This window comes from Tasmannia lanceolata, unplaced genomic scaffold (genome assembly GCF_043159265.1).
Source record: "Tasmannia lanceolata isolate RefF3 unplaced genomic scaffold, GAP_Taslan_0.1 ptg000044l, whole genome shotgun sequence".
NCBI lineage: Eukaryota > Viridiplantae > Streptophyta > Magnoliopsida > Canellales > Winteraceae > Tasmannia > Tasmannia lanceolata.
This window is the reverse complement of record NW_027518721.1, coordinates 18,928,958-18,940,994: the sequence shown is the minus strand read 5'-3', so window position 1 is coordinate 18,940,994 and position 12,037 is coordinate 18,928,958. Positions and strand designations below refer to the sequence as shown.

At 40.5% G+C, this 12,037-nt stretch overlaps 1 long non-coding RNA gene across 1 annotated transcript; it reads left to right on the top strand.

Annotated features, from left to right (window-relative positions):
- Positions 1-3: 3 nt before the first annotated feature.
- Positions 4-10,106, top strand: LOC143864067 (uncharacterized). The gene is made up of 2 exons (XR_013241072.1): positions 4-186; positions 9,940-10,106. It is a non-coding gene; the product is annotated as an uncharacterized LOC143864067 (long non-coding RNA).
- Positions 10,107-12,037: the final 1,931 nt, after the last annotated feature.

The window sequence follows — 12,037 nt, the reverse complement described above, 5'->3', positions numbered from 1 at the left end:
CTCTATCTTGCCCTAAGAAGAGTTATAAGAAAGCAGAGAAAAAACAGAAGGAAGGGATTTGCAGAAGAAAAAGGAAAAGAAGAGAAGATGATATACCGCAAGTGGAGTCTTATGATAACCCCTCCGCTCATTATAGGAGCGGTCGTAGGTGCCACCCTTTTCTACAACTTTGTTTTGGGCGGAAATGTATGTCTCATTCTTCTTCTTCTTCTTCTTCTTCTACTTTTTCTCTCATCAAAACATCCATTTTTATGCTTTGTTTTTTCTTCTATCCATCTCATTTTCTCTTTCATTCTCATTTTCTCCTGCTTGGTCTGTAACTACTTTTATTTATCTTTTTCTTAGTTTATTGTTTGATGAGAACAGTGAATTGTTTTAAGCTGGTGATAATAAATTGGGAATAATCTTAGTGGAATCAATATTTATGATCTAAATGAAATGAATTATTTTCAAGCCTTGCAGCTAATATTTCTGTTTTTTGATTCATTTGAATGGAATTTGGGATTGGGTCTTTTTGATTTCTTTGGGTGATGAGGTGGGTGTGTTGATTCAAATGAGCCAACCTACCCATACGCGAAACGCTATGAAAACTGTTGCATGTTTAGAATTAGTTGCCTCACTTTTCATAGGAGTGTTATTTGTCAAAAATCAGACCCTTGCCATAGGGGTATGTCTAGCTCAAATTTCCTGAAAAGCATTAGTGGTATCAGTAACAAAGCAAGCATACCCCCCACCTGTTTTAGTTTGAGCATATCCAGTTTCATCGCTTCTCCGTGGGGAGTATTGAGCTTCCTGAGTGGATGACCTTTCACCATCTTGCCCGGACCCAAGCCCATGACACTACGAAGGATTCAAAACTGACCGCATCCGTTTTATAATCAACCAACTCAAAGATCTCGTTTATTTTACTGGAGATCCAAGTGAGCAGTTTGATACACTTATCACGTAAAGAGGAGTGGTAAAGTCATCTCGAAGACCAGTTTCTTTTGTTTAAGGCTTTAAGCATCAACAAACACCAATGTTTGAATCAATGGAAGTTGCCCGAGCGAAAGCATCCTTGCCAATTTCTCACCCGCCCATCTAGGGAATCAGAAAAATGGGTGTGTAATAGGTGCATCGGAGTGAAATGGCATGCCGTGTGTCTATCTTGAATTGCCCATGTTTAGATATGATAGCTCTATCAACCTTAAGCAAGTCTTGTGGACTTGAACTACTTGAGATCATGGTTAAATGCAAACTATATGATGATGAGTGGTGATATCAGCTACATCCAATTGGCATCAGACCCTGTTTATTTCTGATTACTGAGTATCTTTAATGAGGTGCACATCCCATTTCAATGGAGAGGTCTCACACAACAAGTAGATTTGAAGTGGATCATTATTTCTGAAATTGTTCAAATTTCATAAAAACTCTCTTTAGTCTCTCATATACCTCAAATTTTATTAGAATGAAGAAGGCAAGTGGCAAGTGGCCCTTAACAACTAGTTGAGTAGTCTTCTTCCCTTGTTTCCAGGATCCATAATTTTCTAGGTGTCTGACGGGACAATGATCCAAAATTGTCTTAGGAAGAGGAACCTCCAACTACTCAGTAAACCAAGGGCTCACATCTGACAAATAAGGAATTTGTCCAGCCTACTCCTATAGTGATTCCTACCCCAAGTGAATTGGGCCCCATTTAGAGGGAGATCCGTCAACATATTATTGCCTACATATTCCGTGAAAGTCTGTATGCTCGCACAGGTCCCGCCTCTTGGAATCCTCTCATCACTAAACCGAGTGAAGTTCAAATATCCTCCTATGTACCAAGGGATTGGCCATCTATCTCTAATACCATCCAGTTCCACTCACATTGCTTTGCGTAAACCCAGATTATTTGGATTGTAAACTGTCAAGAAGGCACACTCTGAGTTATAGATTATCCTTCCCAAGAAAATAGATATTGAAAACTGCCCAATAACCTCCTCTTTAAGATCCATCATTTCACCATCCCAAACCACCAAAATACCTCTCGAGGCCACAACCTCTAAAGTGGCAAGTAGGTGCTCCTACATTCCACCTCCCTCAAAATTGATCTAGGCATGCTAGAGATCTTGGTTTCTTGATTACAGAAGTAAATGGTTTATGCTGCAAAAGACATTCCTTCACAGGGGCCTTTTTTCTCAAGTGTTCCCAATCCCCTAATATTCCAACTCAACACCTCCATGGACTAACTAATAGAGATAGAATTCCATTCCCTGGTTGATGCAGATTGTAGGCCCAATAAGAGGCATATTTGCCCATTAGGATCCCATTAGGATTTATTTTCATGGTATTTAGTTTCTAGGATTTTTATTTTCGTGTTTTTAATTTTTTTAGGGTTTTTCTTTTCCATATTATTTAGAGTCAGCAGAAAACAAGGGAAAACAAGGGGTGATAAATTGTTATTGGTTAATGGAAGGGGGTGTGCAATGGAGAATTGAGGGGGGTGTTGAGAAGTCTTTTTTTTAAGTAATGGAACAAATGGATTTTGAGAGATAAAAGAAACCAGCTAGGGTTTTCTTTTTTTCCACGGATATGCTGGAAGGGATGACAGTGGAATTGCCGGCGGAAACGGGTTTTGGGGGCATTAGACTAATAGGGCTGAGAGTGCAAGAAGGAAACTGGATTGATTTTTATGCGTGAAAAACTAATGGGAAAAGTTGCAAATTGGCTGGACTTCTAGGTTGTACATGTGGGTAGGAAGGGTGATTTTCAACTGCTAATAAAAAAAGGGTGTATCTGTAGACACCCCATTTTAACCGGGCCCTAAAGTCCCCAAAGTAGAGTCGAAGTCTTGAAGTCGAAGAAATTCCCTAAGAGTTAGACCCAAATGCGAAGGAAATCCGAAATTTTGTCATCTTGTTGTACCTATTGACAAATGTAAAGTTCCCAAGGTATGGCTAATGTTCAAAGGAAGTTACCTGCAAAATTGTGAGCAAAACCGATGAAAATTGCCAAATAAGCCGAGGTAGGTTTGGGTTAGTGTCATTCGCAGAAGGGGAGTGAATTAACCTGTTGAAGTATGCCCCATTTGGTGGAATGATGCTCTAAACAACACAACTATGCTGACATCAGCTTGAGATACTTGGTATAAAGGGGGGTGTGTCATACAAGAAAGGGACTGCCAATACCAGTTCTCATTTGCAAAGAAAAAAGAATTTATTTTCTCTACCCTGAGCCACCCCCCGGGAGTGTAAAAAGAGCTGTCATAGATGAAATAGAGGGGGGCTGTCCAAGGAAGGAAAGGAGGGTCAAGTATATCATTTTCCCTTTATAGGGGTACTGTTCAAGGAAAGAAAAAAGGGAGCAAATATATAGCTTGTGTTTTTAGGGCCTGTTTTCATCTCAAACCACCCATGTAGTGTAAAAGAAAGTAGTCATAAATGCACTCAAAGGGGCCGTCCAAAGTGGAACAAAGGGGGCAAATATATCATTTCCTTTGGCACACCCTTCTTTCTCCCCAAGACACTCCCCTGCTGAGTGAAAAAGTATTCAAAATAAACTTGAGGTGGCCGTCTAAGCAAGGCAGAGGGGGCGGAAATATCAACTCCCTTATGAAATCCCCACCGAATTAGGGCATGAGGTGGGGCTCCCTATTTTTCGTTTGGGGAAATTGAGACAGCGGGAGAAATTGAGAGAGAGGGAGAGGAGAAGCCACCGTCCACCATCTTCACTCCCAACCACCATCTCCTTTGCCCCATTTTCTCCCATTTACAGTTACCACCATCTCCACCATCACTCCATCATCTTCCTTTTGTTCCACCTCCATCTGCACCACCAAGATTTTCTACAAACCCTCTTCTATTTAAACCTTCTCCTCATCATCATCTCCAACAGACCCCTTATCTCCCTCACCATTGCAGCCGCCTCTACGCTTTTGTTCCTAAATATGGCCGACCTCCATTAAACCCAAATCAGCCACCATCACTACCCTCTTCATCTTCTTCATCATCTCTTTCACCTTAGATCCGGCTATTTCCACCATGGATTCCGGCAAACCTCGCTGACCTCCGACCTCTACATCTATCTCTACCATCAACCTTTGCTACCTTCAAGATTCACTTCAAACCCATCTGATTTTCTACTTGAAGTTTGCAGAGGGAAGTAAAGAGGATTCCGACCACCTTCTCCACCGGATTTATCACCATCAGCCCTCAAACCCATCTTCTCCATCACCATATATCTCTAGATCTAGTTGTAAAAGGGGGTTTCTTCTCATTTGGAAAAAAGAGGTAGAGGGGAGCTCGGATTAGCAATACACCCAGGTGATATCTTTAACATTTTTCTACTTTGTTAGAATTTGTGTAATTGTTTTACTTCATTTTGACCCCCTTCTTGATCGAATGGTGTATGGCCTATGGGTTTGATTTCAATTTGAATCTTAGCTTTAGGTTGATTTTTGTGTGATGATCTAATCTCATAAACTGATTTTGGTCTTAATGTCCTGCGGTTACGAATTGAATTCAGTTGTAATTGTTTGTATGACCTGTTGATGATGGAAATCTAGTGATTAGTAATTGATTTGTTGATATTCGTACAGCCCAATTGGTTTAATACAGGTAACCCTTTCTCACAAAGGCCTCTGGCTATATTTGGTATATCGAGTTAGAGCACTGATAATGCTAGGCCATTTTGCTTGATTCGTTAGTTATATGGCAACTTATTAACGCCCATTTTCTTTTCGTTCTCATATGCGATTTGCCATTTGTTTGCGTACATTGAAAGTCAATCCTACCCATGTTTGAGCTGTTAAATGTAAGAAAAAATGTTTTTGCTATTCACTGTTGAGGAGACTCTTCTTTGTTTCCTTTCATTCTTTGAGAATAATATCAATACAACTAGGTTTATTATGTTTACAAGCCCGGCTGATCTCCTTTATCTCGTTTTCATATTTTGGGGTACGTAGGCCTGCATCTTTCTAAGGCCTGAAATTGGTATGACCATGTTTTGGTTAGACATAGCAATTGGTAGATATTTCTCTGTTTAAAGAGTTGTAATGACTTATTTGGGTAGGTGTTTGACAGATGAGTTAGGAGTTGTTGTGAGTTGAAGCTTTGGTGGTTTAATTAAGATAAGGCTTAGTTGTTTGAATTTTGTCATACCATTTCCTTATCTTTGGTTTGGAAATTCACTACTAGCCGAGCTATATTTTGTATTGACTATATGAAGGAGGAATCAGATCTATGTGCTTATCCTGGTATCTTGGTGTGGGCAACTTTGATTCATGACCAAGTGTTGTGTTGTATGGCTTTGACTTTTATTGATTTTCAACACTAGCTTCTCAATTTATCTCCTTTACTCTATAGCCTATAATCTTTGTCTGAGATGTCCTGCTTGCTATTAGGGGTGAGCTGATTGCTTTTCTTGGCCTACTTTCTGTGATCCATGTACTTTGAATACTGTGCAATCACCATCCAATCAATTCGTGTTTTCCCTTATTTTTTCTTTCCCTTCTCGGGATCTCTATATCGGGTTCGGGGTTTCCTTCATTTTCACGATTTCAGAGTTCTTTCCATTTGGGCTATGACGGAAGGATTCTTGTGTCAACCCCTCTCCTTTCCTACCTGAGAACTTTCGCAGGTTGACAGCCTTCTTCCTCTTTAGGGTTTTTCCATAGAGAGTTAGGAGTCTGTCCTACCGTCGTAGAATCTTAGGAGTCTGTCCTACTTTTCTAGAGTCATAAGATTCTGTCATACCTTCATAGAGTCATAGGATTCTGTCCTATCTTCATAGAGTTATAAGATTCTATCCTATCTTCATAGAGTTATAGGATTATGTCCTATCTTCATAGAGTTTTAGGATTCCGTCTTATCTTCATAGTGTCATAGGATTTTGTCCCACCTTCATAGAGTCATAGGATTCTGTCTTATCTTCATAGAGTCATAGGATTCTGTCGTATCTTCATAGAGTCATAGGATTCTGTCGTATCTTCATAGAGTTATAGGATTCTGTCCTATCTTCATAGAGTTATAGGATTCTGTTCTATCTTCATAGAGTTATAGGATTCTGTCCTACCTTCATAATGTCATAGGATTCTGTCCTACCTTCATAGAGTCATAGAATTATGTCTTATCTTCATAGTGTCATAGGATTTTGTCCTACCTTCATAGAGTTATAGGATTTTATCCTATCTTCATAGAGTTATAGGTTTCTGTCCTACCGTTGTAGATTCATAGGAGTCTGCCCTACCTTCATAGAGTTTAGGATTTTGTCCATTAGTCCAGGAGTCTGTCCTCTTGAGTTGAAAACTCATTTTTTAAGTAAAAATAACAAAAACGGTTTTCGAAAAGCTTTCTGAACTACGTTGGTTTGATCCTCTTCCACGAGATACGTAGGCAGCTTGGGTCCTCCCAAGTCCAATCAAATCCTGTAAATAAAACTTTTTCAAACCTTATAAATAAAAATTTTCGAACCTTTCAGAACAAAAACTAAAGAATACAAAAGCTAAAAATGAACTAGGATGGTGATTGCCAGGTCAATCGGAGCCCTCTTTTCATTCCATTTCTGATTTTGATCGTGGTTTTCCGGTTTTCATCGGTTTTTCGACGTTTTATCGAGTTTTGGGACAGGCGATGACGTAGCGTGGCCCCTTCATAGGGATTGTCCTCGTGAGCCCAGGGGCGATGACGTAGCATGGCCCCTTCACAGGGATTGTCCTCGCTGAGCCCAACGATAGGCTATGACGACCGCGAGACTGAGATTTGTCCGATCTTTAGCGGATGAGGATCGCTGGGCTTGATTCTTTTAGAATCGCTCCCTGAGCCTATCGTATGTCTCCTTTTCTTTTCCCTGGCATTTCTGGTCCTTGCATACCGTCGATTTTCCGATTTCTTCATTTCCTTGCATCTTATAGCTTATCGCGTGTTTGTCTTTGGTTTCTTATATTTTTACTTTCAGCTTGCTTACTTTTCTAGCATGTGATTAGTTACTATTTTCTTAGCATTATCTCTTGCATAGGCTCGCGTGCTAGTGTATTTATTCTATTGCTTTGGTTGTTTACTATTTTGTATTATCTTCTGCGTAATTAGGTGCATATTAGTGTGTTTACTTCTTTATCTTAAGTGTTTACTCTTTAGATATATATCTTTTGAGCAGTTTCACATACTTATTCACATGCTTAGCTGTAGCATTTATTTATTCATCTTATCTTGATTATCTGCTTAGACATAGCTCTTTACTGTTTTTCCTGCTTATCTCATCATATTTGTCATTATCTGCTTAGCTGTAGCTGTGCATGTGGTTGTTTACTGCTTTCTTAGATGTGTTGAGTTAGGATTAGACGTGATGAGTTAGGATTTGTTTGCTTTCTTTGCCCATCCCTCGGTCATGCATGATTAGGTAGACATTTTCTCAGGGGTGCCTGTTCCCATTTCTAGGGGTGTAAACGAGCCGAGCCGAGCTTGGCCAGGCTCGGCTCGGCTCGTTAAGCTCAAAAGCTCGGCTCGGGCTCGAACCAGGCTCGGGGAGCTCGGGTTATATTAAGTTCACACCCCTCATCTTCCCTGGACAGCCCTATCTAGTGTAATTTGACTACTTTTTTACACTATGAGGGGTGGTCCAAGTAACAAATGGGGTTCCAAAAATGAAGTGACATATTTTGCCTCCCCCTTTCACTCCCTGGACAACCCTTTTAGTGTATATATTAATATATATAATATATATATTTAAATATATTAAATTCTTAACGAGCCGAGCCGAGCCTGGCCTAAATCGGGCTCGGCTCGTTAAGCTTAACAAGCCTGGTGAGCCGGCTCGGCTCGTTAAGGATTCGAGCCGAGCTCGAGCGAGCTTCCGAGTCCGAGCCAAAATTGACACCCTTACCCATTTCACATGATTTTAGCCCAAAATTCTTTGAAAATAATAAAAATGGCATGAGAGACTGAGTGGGCTCGGGCTTCCATGGCCTTAATCCATGGATGGCGACTTTTCTTCATATTTAGGTACATCTTGACTCCGAGCTTTGACTCTGAATCAAGAAGTATCGTATATACCGCCATTACTCATGCTGTAAGGGCACTATATTTTTTAGAGAGCCTTGACAAAGCTCTCTATCGTGTGGTGATCAAGAGGCCCCCTCGGGCAGCCTCGAGGTCGCGGGTCCACAGTATCTTGGAACTGCTATCCAGCTGAACAAAGGGTGGATGAGATTGAATGAGGTTTGGGGCTGTTGGAAAGAAGGTAAGATGGGAAGATTTGGGTGGTGTTTTGTAATACAAAATCAGAAAATTACTGGTTTTGAAAAGTTGATGGCGGCGCAATGATCAAGCAGAGAAGGACTTGTGGGGCAGAAACATTGATTGAAGGCTGGTGGGTTGATGAAAGTGCAGACTTTCTGCACTTTTTCCGGACAGATCCATAGCATCACAGTTACCTTATATAATATAAGGTAATTAACCCCCTCATATTACTCAGACCACCCCCCTTTTTTATTCCTATTATTTACCTTATAAAACAAGGCAAATAACCCCAGATTTATCCTTTTAGGATCCAAAAAAAATATCAGAAAAAAATTAACTCAAGCCTAATTTGAATCATCATTTCCTTCTTCTCTCGTCTATCTCTAGCCCTAAACGAAAAAGAACCCTAGCCGATCTGGCAAAAGAAGAGATGCTAACCCTAGCCGATTGAACACTGCGAACCTTAACCGAGAAAGAAGAGATGAGGTCGTGAGCAAGGGAAAAACATCATTCTTCGAGGGTATCGATTCCTTAAAGGAAGCTGTAGTGTTGGACAATAACAATATTGAACTGGACTCCTATATTAGGAAATATAAGGCAACCTTGCCTGAAAAGGTTATGTGTGACTTGCATAATCTACAGCTACCCAATGTGTAGTTCCCTCCGGCAATGATACTCAACATTTGTGTTTGATTGAAAAACAGCAAGAGGAGGCCCTGAACACCACTAGATCCCTTAAAGCACAGTATCCTTTTGAAGCATTCAAAACTAGTGGTCTGAAGAGATCAAGCCGTGAGGATGAGGAGGAAAAACGCCTGCCAGCCAAGGCGGCAGGGGATAGGGACAGTGGAGACAGTGTTGGAGGCGGAGGGTGCACTGGAAAGACACGGCAGGGGATAGGGACAGTGGGGATAGTGCTGGTGGCGGAGGGCGCACTGGGAAAGATTCGGCAGGGGATATGAATAATGCTGGTGGTGGGCCTGCAGGGGATATGGACAGTGTTGCTGGTGCCGCACGTGCTGCCTTGCTGGTGCCACAATTCCAGTATTTTTGTTTCTTGTGCAATATATTTTTTATGCATTTTAGTGTGCAATGTGTTTGTGCCTCTACATTCAAAGGTAAATTGAATATTTCAGTCAGCCCACGTTGTTCCTATTGATGTCATTAGCAATGAGGGGGAGATGAGCCTGGCCATTACAACTCATAATACATATGCACGATCTTGACAGTTCATTAAGTGGTTCCCACCCTGGAGATAGGTCATGACCCAAAAATCTTCAAGAGAAGATAGATCCTAAGCTCACAGATTTAATGGCCGTAAAAATAGATGGCTAAGGGAAGTTTGAGTTTTACGTCGTAAAGCCAGTGATCATTGGATCAGCAGAGAAGGAAAACTTCAGGGTGAAAAAGTTTAGCATATAAAAGTTTTACTTAGACCATGAGGAAATAATTTAACTTTCTTTTGGTTCCCAACAAATTCTTTTTAACTCTAGCATAACTGAAGTTATAAAATTGTAATTTTTCTCTTTTCCGTTTTTCTTTTCAAGCGGCGGGATTCTCTATCAGTCTTGACACCGAGTTTATTGACAAAATTATAATTTTCTTTTGGTGTGTGGTTAAAGGAGGCCCTCTAACCAGTGTTGTCAAAATGCTTCCTTTTTTATTAGATAATATTAAAGTTCACTCACACCATTAAAATCATGATTTCCTTATCAGATGGCTTTTTTTCATGGATTTGCAGGAGCGGTTTTTCGAGAAGTACAGAGAGCAGGAGACACCTCCACCCACCAGAGAAACATAAGAGAAGGATCATATCTTTGAGTGATTTAGCTTTCTGTGCTTGTTGCAAACTTATGTTCAAGTTGCAGACATGAAAAGTTTTGTTTAATAACATCCTGTGCATGGTAACAACTATTTCTGGATATGTTTTTATCATAACTCGAATACTTGATGCTTTTGGTTCTCATCATTGTAGCATCATAATGCGAAAAAATGCTTGACAGAAAATATTCAGTAAGTTCAGCACAACCAATTGAAGACAGAAAATATTCAGTATGTTCAGCACAACCAATTGAAGGAGATATTTGTGAGGGTGAGAGTGAGGGGAGTATGAAAAGTTCTTGAAAAAACAGGGGGAAAAACCCAATTTGAAGTATAGTTTTTTTTCCCCACTGGTTTTTAGGAATTTCTTGCCAGTCTCCATGCTCACCCTCACTCATGGCCTCTCAATTCTCCCCCCCTTCCATCAATCTCAGCTCTTCCTTCACAATTGGGCTCACAGATATTCCATGGAATATTTTTTCTTGGTTGCCAAACATGCCCTTGCTGTTTATCAAGTCTGTCGATTTTTCCCAATTATGGGTCCCATTTTGGAATGACAATAGTCTTGCTTTTGTCCTCCCATGTTCATCAACAGTATTGGATGTTAGGATTAGATTATTGGCCCGATTTTTAGTCCATAAGATCCATAACAACTCCGATAAAATAACCGGTTTGCATTAATCAAAGGTGAGACTCAACATGTAGCGTAAGGCTCTGTTCAGTTGTGTAATTTGATTTAGAAAACTCCTGTGAAATGACCCAAACATGGAAATTTTATTTCATGTGTGCACTTGGAGTATATTATTTTTCAAAAAATACAGTGGGGCCCACTTTTTACGATGTTCCAAACCGTTCATCTGATGGGCCACACCGTAAATAGATTGTAACCAATAGGATGATCCTAACCCGCCATATGTTTCTATAGATCGGAAGGCTAGGATCAACCTATGGAGATGATTGGCAGGGTACAAGCCTATTTAGGGTTTGGATCATATTAAGAAGTGGCCCCCACTGTACTTTCTCAAAATTACTGGACTTCACATGCACACATAGTATGAAATCTCCCAAAACATGTTTTGTTAATAGAAAAGAAAAAGAAAGTACACATGGCATTGATGAGAGAGATGTCTTTAGTCTCTATTTGGTTGCACAAAAGCCGGGATGACTTAGGGGTTTTGGTTGGCTAAATAAGTACCAGGTTAGCCAAACTCCTTGTTTGGCTGTCAATATAGCATTGAAATCCCTGGCGTCTCCTAATCATTGCATCTCGCTGATGTGCCACCCTTGTCACCTCGGAAAGAAATTCAAGCTTAAAACTAAAAAAAGTGAAATTTTGCTTGGATTTTTCAAGAATGATGTTTTTTCTCTTTCTCTGTCTTCTCTCTATATTGGTAATGACACTTCCTAGTCCCTACCAATACTCTTCGAAGTTGACCACTAAATGCTACTTACCACTATTTTACTAGGTAAGTTGCAGCTAAACCCAAGACTTGTGTCCTTCATGTGGACAACCAAACTAGACCTGGCAAACGCGTGGGCCGGGCCAGGTTTCACCCAACCCGTACGGGGCCGGGTCTTACAGTCCGGGTAAAAAAAGACCCGGAATTTTACGCGTCAAAATTTGGCGAACCCAACCCCACCTGTACATGCCGGGTGGACCCGCAAGTCACCCGTTTTTTTGTATTTTTTTGCTGTTTTTATTCCCACACTATAATAGAATGATCCAAGCCGTCCATGTGATGCACCATAACGTAAATAGGTGGGTCCAAAATATCATTTCCATATGATGATCCTAGCCCTCTGATCTATGGAAGAATTGCATATTATTATTTATGGAAACCTCTATAGATTGAAGGGCTAGGATCATCCTGTGGAAATGATATTTTGTGGGTGACCTATTTACGGTGTGTTCCATCACATGGACGGTTTAGATCATCCTATGATGTGGTCAGTACAGATTATGGTGCTATAAGGGCTTACACCATGTAAAATCTCGAACATTTGTGTTTTTACGGGCA